General features: G+C 41.1%; 1 long non-coding RNA gene across 1 annotated transcript in view; it reads right to left on the reverse strand.

Moving 5' to 3' along the window:
* Window positions 1–3,489: 3,489 nt before the first annotated feature.
* The window catches only part of LOC142102423 (uncharacterized), an 83,179-nt gene continuing 72,234 nt past the window's right edge, over window positions 3,490–14,434 (reverse strand). The window contains exon 3 of the long non-coding RNA XR_012679263.1: window positions 3,490–5,696. This is a non-coding gene — a long non-coding RNA (uncharacterized LOC142102423). The remainder of the gene's footprint in view (window positions 5,697–14,434) is intronic.

The following is a 14,434-nucleotide window of genomic DNA, read 5'->3' on the forward strand; positions in this document are numbered from 1 at the left end:
AATCTGCCAAAGGAGATACTTCAAACGGCCCTGCCATGCGACCTAAAGACACTTCCTTTTGAACCTTCTCTAACAAAATCTCGGGAAAAGTATAGGCAGACTTCAAATTCTTGGCAGCCTGGGCGCACACAGCACCCTTGATGGGTAAGCTAAAACCATAACTAAATCCTCTAAATAAAAATTCTGCTAACTGTTGGTCAGGGTGAAGGCGCAACCATCTAGCCAAAGCTTGCACCTTCACTGGTGAACGTGCTTTACTGCTTAGCACCTGACGCCTGCCCTCCTCTGCCTGCCCCTTCTCTACTTCTTGTGCAATCCCGAGCCGGGTGAGTCCCTCTGCATAGGGTGCAAATGTGCTTGTATTTGCAAGCGACTCCCCTTGTACATGTACCGCTATTGAAAGCGAAGCATTTATTGCGAGCGGGAAAGGAGGCCCCCTGCCTCCCCGGCCCTGGAAACCTGGGCACGGCGTTACTTCTCAACTCTGAAACTGAACGTCTAACCATATCCATCCATGTTTCAACATCCTTGGTACCAAACGGGATGTCCCTCTTACCACTCAACCTTTCTCTGAACACCTGATCATACTCTCTCCAGATAAATGGGGCATCTGACTCGTACATCACTGTTATCATATGCAGATAACGCAGAATATCACGCATGGCATCCGGTCTGGTTTCCAGATATACCGCGGCAAATGAGCAGAAAATTGAAATCCACTTGGTAAACGTTTTGTATGTCTCCTCACCCATACCTCCTTTACTTGCTGCCTTTTCTAACTCTTTTTTCGCACGCCCCGTGATTGAAAAAATGTCTACATAAAAACCTTTGTTTATTCGGTCTCTTATGCATGGCCTAATACCGGTAGTAAGCCCTGTGTTAGCGCAACGCACTTTGTCACTGCCATCACCTCCTTCTTCATAAGCAGGTACTGCGTCTCCTGAATTCCTAACCCCTTTTGCCCCGCCAAAATGCTGTTGCAACACTTTCATGAGCTTGCGCGGCCCAGCCTCTGTGTCAGATTCGTTGCTACCCGAGGATGACATGGGAGGACTACATGAATGAGCTACCGGAGAAAAACAATTTAAGTACTCACCGCTGCTTGCTGCTTCCTGCCCGGACGCAGGCGAGGCCTCCCTGGTTCCGTGCGACGTTGAAGTACCGCCCTGTGGACCCGACTCGACCCGACCATCAGCGGAAACACACTCGCCTCCTGGCATACCCTGTAATACTGAATGACAAGACATATCAACAGCGGGACTGCTCCCTTGTAAATTCACCCCCGTGCCCACCGCCCCACTGTTAGTACTGGGAACTTGGCCCGGGAATGGTACTAAGTTGAAACCAGGCGGCATAGGGAATTGGCTGGACGGCGCCTGTGATTGACAGGCAGAAGTCTGCATCATTTGAAGGTGGGCACTATGTACGGTAGCGGATATCGTGCCAGCATAAGGGGTAGGCAAAGACATGGGAAAATTAGGAGGGGGGTAAGGGGCGGACCATTCCCCAATGGCATCACCTCTGAGCGGCATCCTTTGCTGAGACTGCGTCTGCGTACGAAACTCAACCTGTGCGGGCTGGGGAAATGGGCTTCGTAACGGTAGATAGGAACCGGGACCAACTAATGTCTGAGAAGGCATATACCATGTATGCGGTTGCGCCTGACTATGCAACACATTTCCCACCTGACCAAGCTGTGGGAACCCTGTCCCGTTATTGTGCCAGGCTGTCGTGCGAACCTGAGGGATGGGCTGGGTAGGGGGGAACGGGGTAAATGAGGAACCGCTAACATCCTGTGAGAATAATAAAGGAGACATTCCCTCCGCTTGAAAGCTAGAGAAGGGGGGCTGTGAGTTAAGAGCTGCCCTCTCCCTAGCCTGATACTGAACAAAACTGTCTTGTGATTGTACGTTTTGGTGCAACCTGGGGTCAGGTATCTGAGCAGGCAAAACCAGATCCCTCGCAGGCTGAGACACAGGGATTGGCGGTGGAAAGCATGCCAAAGACATGAGAGGTGGGGCGCTGTTGGGCCTCGTGTTCTGCGGCTGCCTCCGCACCACAGTCCCTACTTCTGACCGGGCATATGATGGGCCGACTTCCTTACCCTGGTGCCTTTGAGCCACGGGCCTCTGTTCTCTTCCCCCCGCCCTTGAAGGGTTAATAGTGCGTCCTCTACTGTTTTCAGCAGACCGAGCAAACACCAGAGAGGGAGACCCTCTCCTTGCCGTGCTCTGTCTGACCCTGTCTGGAGCTGTAACGCCGGAGACTGGCTGCACAGCCTCTCTCTCTGGCGCATGCGCCCTCCTATCAATGGCCGCCGGGGTTGCGCCCTTCCCCCCTGCTGAACGACCGCGGCGGGAAGAGCGTCTAACCCTTTCTCTTCCCCGCCCGGCCGCACTAGGTGCTGCGCGCTTCGCCCCGCTGCTGCCTCGGCGTGCAGACATAGTGTCAGCGCCGGAGGAAACAGCGGGCATCTGGGCTGTAGAGGAAGCGGGGGGGACATTGCGGGGAGGAGAATCAGCTCCCTCCGAGAATCTAGAGGGGGCAGGGGCACTTCTCTTCGGGCGGGACATGTTTTATGGCCAAAATACACTATGCAGGGAAAGAATTAGGCGATGGAAAGGATAAAGGCAAAATAAAGAAATAAACTGGGAGTTTAAATTGGGAGTAATGGGAAGCAAAATAAACCGAAATAAACAGCAGTAAAAGTAAAGAAACAGCAGTAAATACAATCCCACTGTCTATGTCAAGCTTCAATTCCCACCACTACCGCAAAAACAGCTAGAAACACAGTTGAAACACAAAATGCAGCTACTCAGCCTGACACAGCTATTCCCAGGGGATTTCTGCGATGGAAGAGACCCAGCATCCTCTGCGTGAGAATATATGGGCACACAAACCTAAACACTCCCACAGGATTCTATTGGCTGGAGGTGACCAACAACTTAACCCTCAATGGGTAAGTGCTATGCCTCTGAACATGTGGATAAGTTTAAGGACGTTTGGCTTAATGTGCCTCACTTCTCATTCTAAACAGCAAGTGGCGCTTATGTGAATGCATGCTCTCTGTCTTGCAACCATTGTAGCTCTGTAGAGCTTAAGACTTAATCTGTTTCTACGTGGACTATATAGAATCAAAAGATAAAAAAAAATTAGTTTATGTTTTAAAACATAAATAAATGAGGGTTTGTAGTGTCATTTTTGCAAGGACAGTTTGTTTTTAATTTTGTGTTATTTTTGTTAAATAAACAACAAAATAAATAAAACAAAACCTTAGTCAGCATCATTGTTAGACAGCCTGGGATAGTTTGCATTATTATTATTATTATTATTATTATTATTATTATTATTATTATTATTGTTATTATTATTATTTACCATTATAGAAAAAAGTAAAAATAGATAACACACAATTTTAAAATAAACTTTCATGGTATAAGATTCATTCAGTAATTTATCAAAAATACAATAACATTTTATTTTCTCTTTTTTTATCCATTGTATTCCAAATTGGAAAAAAATCCTAGAAAAAACTCTATGAACAATGATCCACCAGCTCACTACGAACAACTGCCACTAAATTAGTCTGACTAGGAGTAATCAGGACTTCCCTTTGCTGCCAGCCAATCACAAGTGGCCAGTGTGAGACAGCACTTTTGTTTATCTCTCCCTGCTTTAGTGCAAACCAAGCTATTCAATTATGTTGCTAACTAAGGATTCAGGAGGGGGGCACTCTAAACATTTTTTAAGTTTATCTATGTTGTTATTATCATTACACAGTGCGCTCTGTCATTCCTCTTATGGGTCATTTAAATTTCATTTAAAGGTGGGACATGCATAGAAAGGAGTGGCAGGGACTATCACAAATCCATGATTAATAGCAAGGTACTGTGTGAAACGACAGCTGTACATAGACCACCGTGCTGATTTGCAATGTAATGCAGCTTGTCGGATGGGTGACAGCACGGCACAAGAATGTATCAATCTGTCAGATTGATACATTAATAGAGGGGTCCTTGTTGGAATTGGAGGAAAGTTAAAGGAGTACACATCTGTGTACTGCTGCTCTTATGACAGAACAAGGTGTGCAGACAGATTAATTATTCCAGTGCCCGCAGTATTTTTAGAGTAGTTTGCTCATGGCGTGTTCTGTTTTGAATATAATATGAGCAAATGCTGCCAATGCTAGTCTGAACTAGCCATTTGTCAAGTGTGGGCATATTGGGCAGGGATACCATTACATGGCTCTCTGATGAGAGGGACTATAGCTAGTAGCCTGCTTAAAACAATTGTACACACACTACAATAAAAAAATATTATCTTACCTAGTGGGTGCATCAATGTAAGATGCAGACCTTGGTGGAAGATTAACAAAGAAAGAATATCCGTGAATAAAATCACTAGAACAGAATAAAAGGACGCATGCCCATCCCAGCTCTGCTTTTTATTTTTATTTTTCAATTGACAACTTCAACAAGTTTTATTAGAACAAGCAATGCAAAGCTAGAGAATGTGGTGTATTTGACAGCTCATTGTACAAATGCTTTAAAATTACAATTACTTTACATGGTGAATGGATACTACTACATAAAGCATTTGTATTGCTGAAACAGGGAAATTGAGACTCATATAAGCTGCATTATTTAGCTCAGCACAAGTAACTGCAAGCTAATTAGAAAATTTGTGATACAATGCATTTTGTACTGGGCCGAAGGTGGTATGTTTCATACTGGAAATGAAGATATTTACTCCCTGCCTGGTTTTATTCAAGGTTTAATATAATCAAACATTCAAGTGTTTAGGGATATTTTGTCTATGTATTGGTGCTTGCCCTATATGTGTATACCAGGCGGAGGTAAAAGATTTACAATCCTGGATCACAACTCCAATAACTGGAGCCTAAGATTATTTTTTATTAACTGCAAGGGATGGGCTAGGAAAAAGGAAAGTTGGTATTAGTTAATAAAGTCATACAATGTTAGATGAGTAAAACAATCACATATTACATTACTCCAGATACAGTAAGTATATTAACAATTGCACGATCTAAGGGCCTTCTCAATACACAAAACACATTTTAATAGTCAACCCTTCAACAATCAATCCTTTCTCCTTCTTTGCTAGCAAAAAAGAATCCCTAGTGTCACAGTGTTGGTTGCTCCCATGAAGGAACCATTTGGTTCGTCTGTCGTAGCTATCAGAGACAAACCGCATTTGGCTAATCAACTTAGTCCTGAGAGACAATGCTGAAGTCAATGGGTAGTAGAAGGCAGAATCGTGTTGGACAAATCCAAAGTCGATGAGTTGAAAATTCTAGAATAGTGAGGGCTGAAGTTGAAGTCGATGAACAGACAAACAAAGCAAGACTTCTTGAAGCGCCAACAGTGAAATGCGAATCCTAATGTTGCTTGTACAAAGCTTGGTAGGAGTGAGGGCCTGCATACAGGTGATGTCACTTTATCTTGAAGGACTTGACCTTTAGCAGAAGTGCTGATTGTAGTAAGTGTTCTATAATATATTGCATCATCTAGTAGGCTTTTGTAGTGTAATGCTGCAGGTAAGGTCTTTTAGTCCTCATTTTCTTGATCTTTAGCAGAGGTGCCGAGTATGTAGTTTTACAAGTGTTGCAGTTTGGCAATGTTGATGATGAACTGCCACCAGCCATTTGCAGCTTGTATTGTGGTGAATCCTTACACCTAGAAACAAGAAAGGCAGCTTGGTATAGACGTTGATCACCCTTTAAAAAATATAACTCATAGTCAAGCAAACTAATGCAAATTTCCACTTTGCGAAACTAGACGTAAAAAAGACAAAAAAAACCCAGGAAGCATTGTATGCTCTCACTGTACGCTGTCAGAAGCTTTCAAAAAATATACATTGGGACTAAATCCCTATTAGCTCAGGATAAGTGCACAAATCAAGACTTTTTTGCGGAGTGTAATTGGCCATGAGCCCCCACACACAGCAAGGAACATTCCTACAATGTGTCCTCTTTACCCATTTATTTCATTTCAATACTCTTATTTTTGCACAGATCAACACTTGCACTTGCTCTGTATTTTACAGGGAACATCCACACTCCATCTGACTCCTCTTCTCTGCCTATATCTGCTCTGCAAACCTACTCACTTTTGTAGAAATCTAGGCTTACCTTCAAAAACTGAGCTGCACAACACCTCCAAACAGGGTTTTGTGCTGTGCCTCATAAATGAAACCAACTGTGTTTTGCATTATGCAGACATAAAATGCAGCATGCTTATTTCAGACAAATGCTATACCAGGGAGAAACACTTGGCACCAGTGCTATCTTTCTCAAACAAACCTGTTCCACCTGTAGCTAGCAGTAAAATGTTAGTAAATGCATTATTGTAGAATTGCTATACATTTTTGGAATTGAAGCATAAAATCTTCACTTGCCCTTCTCCTTCCTCTTCAGATTTTATCCATTTGATAAAGAAGTGTAGCATAGCAAGAACTAGACGTGTATGGAACAATTATTTCATTTTCAAAATTTGATAGGTTCTGGCTGACCTTAGAGTCTCAAACTAATTCACAAAAAACACTTTCTTCCATTACCAATTTTGTAACAATTTCCCCAGTAGCCACAACCAGATCAGGGTGGTTGGGAAGAGCCCTAGAGCTTTACAGCACAGGGCTGGTAGTTTATAAAGGCACCAGTCCTACACTGACAAACCGGAGTTAATGGACAAAATGGGATCCCTGGATGGAGCAGCAACTTTGCCACACGATTGGTCCCAGTATAGACCACTGGAAGGTTCCTAAAACGGCTGCCAATTATACTACAATATTAGTGTATAGTGTAGTACCTCACTATAATGAAAGCTGTAATTAATTTGTAAATAAAATGTAAATAAATAGAATGTACGACAAACTGCTTACTGGGATCACCCAGAAAAACCTTTGTCACTCAGCCAATCACAAGTGGCTTCTCAAGTGCAAGCCAATCACAAATGGCTAGAGTGGGAAGCTGCTTGTTATTGGCTGAGTGGTGAAAACTTCTCTGGGTCCATTCAGTGTATTTTTACTGTGTGATGGGCCACTGAACAGAGAAGTTTGTGTCAAATGTTACGTACTATTGTAGTTGAAGCTTTGATACTAAATGTTTAATAACTATAAGTGTAATTATCACATGGGCCTCTGACTCAGAGGGGCAGATTAAATTACCCGTGTTGATCTTTAGAACAAGGCGACTGTGCATTATTACCGTTACTACGGTAATTTCTCCGCTGATTTTTGCTTGCAGCTCTATGAGTTGCGAGAAAAAAATCAGCAGAGATTTTCTGTCAAATCCTGTGGCCGCGTTGTTCTGAAGAGCAGCGTGGCTAATTAAAACTGCCCCAGAATCTGATAGAAATGGAAAATACAAATGCAGCACATGGACAGATTGCACAGTGCTTTCTATACAGTTTTGAGAACAGTGTTGCATGTCATGAATACATAAACTCTTAGGGCCTGAGTCATTAAGGAAAGTAAGGCAAAAAAGGCGTAAATGTTCTCTGGGACAAACCATGTTACAATGCAAGGGGGGCAAATTAGTTTATTATTTTCCACATAAGTTGAATACTGGCTATTTTTTCATCTAGCACACAAATACTTGATAGCTTTATTTTTGCACTGACATTTAAAGTTGATCTAGGACATGCCCTACCCAAACTATAAATCTGTTCCCCCATTTTAAATTACCCTCCCCCTCCAATGCAACATGGTTTTGCCCATTTTTATGCTTTGCTCTCCTTAATGATTCAGGCCCTAAATATTTAACTGATCAAATTTACTGCAATTGTTCATTAAGAATTTAAAATGTCACTCAGCTTCAAAATTAAAAAAATAGACAGTTCTCATTCATTTTTACATAGGTTGAAAGTTAATAGACACTGCTTTCAGTTCAGAATGCAATTTCCTAAGAGTGAAAAAAATAATAATTTCAGTGACATGCATCAGTAGCTTGGCGTTCACAAAGTATATGCAACAAAAGCATTACCATAACACTGCAGACAAATATTTATGGACTTTCCGAATGAAGGATACATTCATATATATTTCATAGCTCAGTATGTAAGGCGTTTTATTTACCAAACAGCTTATAATATACCACTTAAATCTGCATAAATGAAGTAATAAGCAAACAGTGACTATGTAGATAAAATTAAATGAAGAGAAGGGATGATATTTTGGCACAGTGTATCATAGCATGTACCTAAACAGCTGTGTACCTCACAAAGCCTTGCAAGTAAAAAACTCATAACATATCAGCAATAAAACTGATATAAAGATAACCTACGCTAGTACTATTTAGTACTGTATAAATTATACTTGCCTACTTTCAGTAGGCGACGTCCGGGAGAGGGGCGTTACTAATAGGCGAGAGAGGGCGGGGTGCCTCGAATTGCGTCATTTTAGCCCGCCCCCACGAGTAAAATGACGTTTTGTCACAGGGGCAGGGCCAAAATGACGCGATTCTCTGTGAATCGCGTCATTTTAACAAGGGAATTGCGGGATGCGGGAGTCCAGGAAAACGACCCCCACTTCTATGAAACTCCTACTGTAGCAGGCACTGTCAAGTCAGTAGTGAGGATACAGGGTAATTTCATACATCTGACTTTTAGGGGGGTATTAAATTATGCGCTATGTGCTGCCGAACTCCATGGGTGCGCACATTTCTGGATATTACAGTGCCCCAAAATTGTAGGTTTACCTCTACGGGGTTAAGTAAGCAAGAAGACAGCAAAAAGATACCTCAGGGGATGATAGTATTTATAATTTAAGTTTTACAATGAATCATTTTGAAATCACAGAGATAATGATAAAAGGTCTGAACAGGTCTTTATACTAAAATATTGAAGCCAGAGTAGCAGCAGTTTAGATAGATCAATGGATATAATCATTATTGAATCTGGTTAACATGCCCACATGTTAAGAGTCTTACATATGGTGATAGTAATATCCCAGAGGTAAGTTAATCTGCCCCAGTACTGTTTATGAAACTATTTATAATACTGAGCAAATAGATCTGCTTTTGATAAGTCCATTCTGAAATATTTTATTACCTGTTCAAATAAAAATGAACCTGTATTAACATTTTTAAGATCTCAAATTCTGCAGAATAATTCCCACATGCCTAACAAACTCTCTAATTTAGTCTTCTCAATATGACTCAGTTATGTGGTATTATTTATAAAATATAATATTAGTATTTCTACTACAACTACTGCCTAATATAATTAACAAATGTATGTGTAAACAAATAATACATTTTATAAAAATGTTTACATTATTTTAGGGTTAATATGAATTGAAGAGGGCAGTACAGTACATTTCCTGTCTATTCCAAAAGAAAGCACATTTTCATCATAGAATAATGAGTCATCATCCGTATGATACATTGCATTTGACCTTGATTTTTCCTGACCCTGATAGCGTGCTGCCTGTCCTGACCCTTGGCTTTAGCTTATTTGATAACTCTTCTATAACCTAATTTTGCTCCTTGCTGTCTGTTTGTTTTGACTTTTACTCTCAATTGAACCTGTCTCTGGTTTGTGACTCTGTACCATAGTGCCTGTCTGTTGCTAAGCCAAGTTTTAAACCTTAATCTGCCTGTGGATTTTGTTTTGGACATATTAACTGTGTTATATTGTGAATTTGCTATTTGGTACTCTATACTATAGTGAATGTCTTGTCCTAGGGACAATTCAGTGACACAGCTCATTAAGCACATTGGGCCTGAGAAATTAAGGAAGGTAAGGCAAAAAAAGGAGTAAATGTTCTCTGGGACAAACCAGGGGCCTGATTCATTAAGGATCTTAACTGAAGAAACTTCTTATTTCAGTCTCCTGGTAAAAAACATGTTACTATGCAAGGGGTGCAAATTTATTTATTTATTTTTTTGCACATAAGTTAAATACTGGCTGTTTTTTCATATAGCACACAAATACTTGATAGCTTTATTTTTACGCTGACATTTAAAGTTGATCTAGGACATTCTCTACCACAACTATAAATCTGTGCCCATATTTTAATTTTACCTCCCCCTGCAATGCAACATGGTTTTGCCCAGGTACAAAGTTATTCCTTTTTTATGCTCTGCTCTCCTTAATGACTCAGACCCATTGGGCCTGAGTCATTAAGGAGAGCAATGCAAAAAAGGAGTAAATTTGATCCTGGACAAACCATGTTATAATGCAGGGGGTGTAAATTAGTTTATTATTTTTCATGTAAGAGAAATACTGGCTGTTTTTTGTCATTTGTGTTCCTCACTATATAAGGGGTAAATAATTTGCTTTTCATACAATTAATAGTTATGATACAAGTTCAGGAATAAAAAAGAGAATTCTCACAGCACAGCTGAAGTATAACTGTAAATGTTTCTTTATATCATTTAAAGCACAATCATTTTAACTGATATTGATATCAGGTTTTAAAGACAATGTGATGTTATTGAAGTAAAAAAATGATGGGATAAGGAGGAGGCAAAAAAGTCAGTTGCCTTATGAACAAAGAGGCTTTGGGGATGAGGTCCAGCTCTGCATACAATCAGTGTTTTTCTTACTATCAGCAAGAGGAATGTGTTTTAATGTCAAGTCTGCCTGTGACAACCATCAGTAATAAATATTCCCTACTTTTTATGGCTGTTTAGATTCAATTAATGAACACACCTAATGGTAAAATTTAAGTTTCACAACATTAATATGCAGTATCCATTCAATCATGTTATGTGTATGTGTAGAGGACTAGAGTGTTCTCTTAATAATTGAGCGAATAATTTGGCTAGTTGGGTAGAGTGCAATTGGGGTAGTGGAGAAGCTATAGTCATTGGAGACCTATCTAGGTTGGGATCTATTATCATATTAAAATCACCTCCCATCAGCAAGTGGCCCTGAGTTTCTTTATTGACAAGACTAAGTAGTTTTTGAAGAAAGGGAATCTAGCCATTGTTTGGGGCATAGCAACAAACTAGTGTAACTCGTAGCTGGCCCAGAGAATCTACTAAAATGAGGAACCGGCAATCTGGGTCTGCCATCGAATGGCGTACCACTAATGGCACAGCTAGTCGTACAAGGATTGCCACTCCTCTGTGTTTGGATGTAGCTGAGTCAAATAATATTTGAGAGAAAAGTTTTCCTTGGAATATCGTATGGGATTGAAGGAAAACTATTTCGGCCTGTGACTTTTTCAATGCGGCCATAAGTATGGAAGGCTTTTGGGGGGTATTCAGCCCCTTAACATTGACTGTCAAAAGCTTAAGTGACTTGTTGTAATAGGAAATTAGGGCACATCAATGAGGGGCCCCTCGAAGCCTGTGGTTTCTGAGTAATACAATAGAACCAGGAGTGCGTGTGTTGCTAAGTAGATACGTGACAAGGGGTGAAAAAGGAAGGAATTAAACGGTGTGGGGGATGGACAAGAAAGAACTGTCTGCAGCCTTTCAGGGAGGGGGAATTCGGGCCGGTCATGGTGTACCCGGCCTATGGTTGCTCGACTTCATGTAGAGGAGGGGGCGCCGCTACAGAGCGCAGCATCCAAGGGGGGAAGATAGGGAGGGGGGTTGGACTAGTGTAAGTTAAGTCTGGGTAACAGAGATAGGGAGGCGGGGGCATCGACCTATGTAAATATGATACGTAAGTACAACATTAACATATAAGAATATTCTTTTAGGAAAGAGATATAAACAGTAGGAGAACATTTATGTCAGAGCAATATAAACTTTGAGGAATTAGAAAGGCAGAATAACTATAAAAGATAAACATCACCATCGTAGAATTGTCCATAGCACTTGTGAAACGGGCAAAAGGTTAAACTGCAACCTCAAGATTAGGAAGAGTCCCTCAGTGGCATTAGTAAGGGTAAAAGATGAATTGAGGAAACTTCTCCAGGCAGCATAACAGAGTATGTCCAATCTGTCTATGTAAAGATAGTGGTTATGTCGAATTCGTACATGTTAGAGAAAAAGAGAAAAGGCAAAAAAAAAAAAAAAGGAGGACAAAGGAGCAGCAAAGAGCCAGCATTAAAGGTCAGCGAGGGATGGGCCAAAGAGGGTTTGGACTATGCCCAGTGTTCTCCAGCAATTCTCAGTTCTGTAGCAACATGAAAAGATCTATTATTAGAAATGTCAGTCTCTTACATGTGCAAGACGTGCTCCATTCGGCCGGTGTTGTTCTCGTTGCCGTTGTCACATCCGTAGAAGGTGCAGCGTCGGAGGATTGCCCCAATTTTTCAAGAATTTGGGCACCTTCTGCTGGGGTCTTAGTGAAGACTTGGAGACAAAAAGGAAAGCACCATCGGTAGCGAAATCCATGTTGGTGTAGAGCCTTTATGATGTCTTTTAGCTCACAGCGTCTTTGAATGGTGAGAGGAGCCACGTCCGCAAACAGTGGAATATCATTTCCAAGATACGCGATGGAGTCATGATTCCTTGCTGCCTGCATGATCTTCTCCTTTATATGGTAGAAGTGCATATGAAGGATGACATCTTTAGGTTGCTGACCTGGAGTGTACCTAGGACGCAACAATCTGTGTGCTCTGTCCAGAAGCAGATCAGCTTCAGTAGCGTCCGTTAGTAAGGTCTTAAAGAAGCCAAGCAGAAAGCCGGGGAGAGCTAATGCGTCCACTGATTCAGGGCTATTTTTAAGGCGAATGTTATTCCTACGGACTCTATTTTCGATATCTTCACACTTCTCCATCAGAGACACGACATCAGAGCGCAACGATAAGAGCTCTTGAGTGTTATCCGCTAAAGATTTGCAGATCTCGTCCATCTTGGTCCCTAAAGCATCAGTGCGTTCGCCCAGATCGCTGATACCTTTGCGGAACTCTTAGATTGCTTGTCGTAGCTCGTTATGGAACGTCAACTTGATATCTTGAACCAGCGAGCTGATTAAATGTTTCATAGGGGGGGGAATGTCTTCCTCTCCCACCGCGGCTAAGCCCGGCGAACGGTCCGGCTGCTGTTGAGACGTGGATGCTGCTTGCGGTTTAGTGTGCTTCTTGCTTCTATCAAAGAAGCTAGAGGGGTCCACAGTTAGAGGGGTCCATTGTGGAGGTACGTTTTGTTCTAGTAGTCATTACAGGTCAGCTGTATTCTTACAGTAGGTCAATGCTGCACGATTAACGGGTTGATGCCCCAGCTTAGCGTGGTTAGTACATACTAGTTAAAAGAGAGATCCGGTGAAAATGATTGCGATGAAATGGGTGGTTAGCGCGATATCAAGCCTCAGTCTGCATGGTGCATGAACTTCAGGTGTATTGTATTTTGTTAGCACTGTGAGACCAAAGTACCCGACAGCCTGCAGTAGCAGTCCCTGAGTTGTAATAAGGAGCTGATCAGAGATTGTAAAATAGATAGCTGTTGGAAGAGGGAATCAACCTTCTAGCCTCCAGCGGATCTGCACAGCCTCTATCCAAGCCAAAAGGGTATATATATATATATATATATATATATATATATATATATATATATATATATATATATATATATATATATATATATATATGTTAAATACTTGCTGTGATGATCACTCTTCTCAGACTAGCTATACAATTCTGGAACACACAATGAGAAGTCAAAGATGCTATGGCAAAGCCTGCCGACAATTCTATGGAGACAGAAATGGCACTGAGGCACTGTGCAATACAAGGAAAATCTTCACCAACCTGTCTGCTTATGTGTGTCCTGTATTAGGAAGCCTGTCCCAGGATCCCAGCACGCAGAGTTGATACGTTAATGGGTGCAATGTTAACCTCTGTGCATTCACAAGGGTGTTCAATAAAGCAGGAGGCCAGTGCTCAGTCCGCCAAAAGAACAGTGCCCCATGTCAGCGCCGCTCAACGGGTCCTGCTCCGTTGGCCACCCCGTGTAATTTTACCGTGTGTAATTTTAACTAGTATTAGTGTTTGTATTTTTCTAAAGAGTGCTATAATTTAAAATGTATTACTAATTAGGATTATTGAAATAAAAATTAAACACTTCAAATGCATAGCAAGCAATATTAAATACATGAAAGGAATTAACAGGCATGACAAACAAGATATATTTATAAGTGTTTAGTAAGTTTTATGATATAATATAGATTGATATGGAAACATAGGGTAATAATATGCATGACTGGCCATTTAATTTGTATAATTACTCCCTTTTTAGAAGAAAGAGACCAAATACATAAGGTAGTGAAGTGTGTGTCGAACAGATTTTATAGTCTAGCATCAGGAGGAATGTCTTATAGGGATGCATACTAATTTTTACATACTGAGGATATACTGCACTAAACGCCAATATTAGGTCAGGAAGAAAGCAAAAATAAAGTACACAGAAAAATTCAGAACAATTAATTTATTGAATCAATGTTATAATTTGGTTTATATTAGTGAAATTGGCTAATTTTTAGCAAATGGAATTTTTATACAATTATGTAGTATTTTG

This window comes from Mixophyes fleayi, chromosome 9 (assembly GCF_038048845.1).
Source record: "Mixophyes fleayi isolate aMixFle1 chromosome 9, aMixFle1.hap1, whole genome shotgun sequence".
In the NCBI taxonomy this organism is placed as follows: Eukaryota; Metazoa; Chordata; class Amphibia; order Anura; family Limnodynastidae; genus Mixophyes; species Mixophyes fleayi.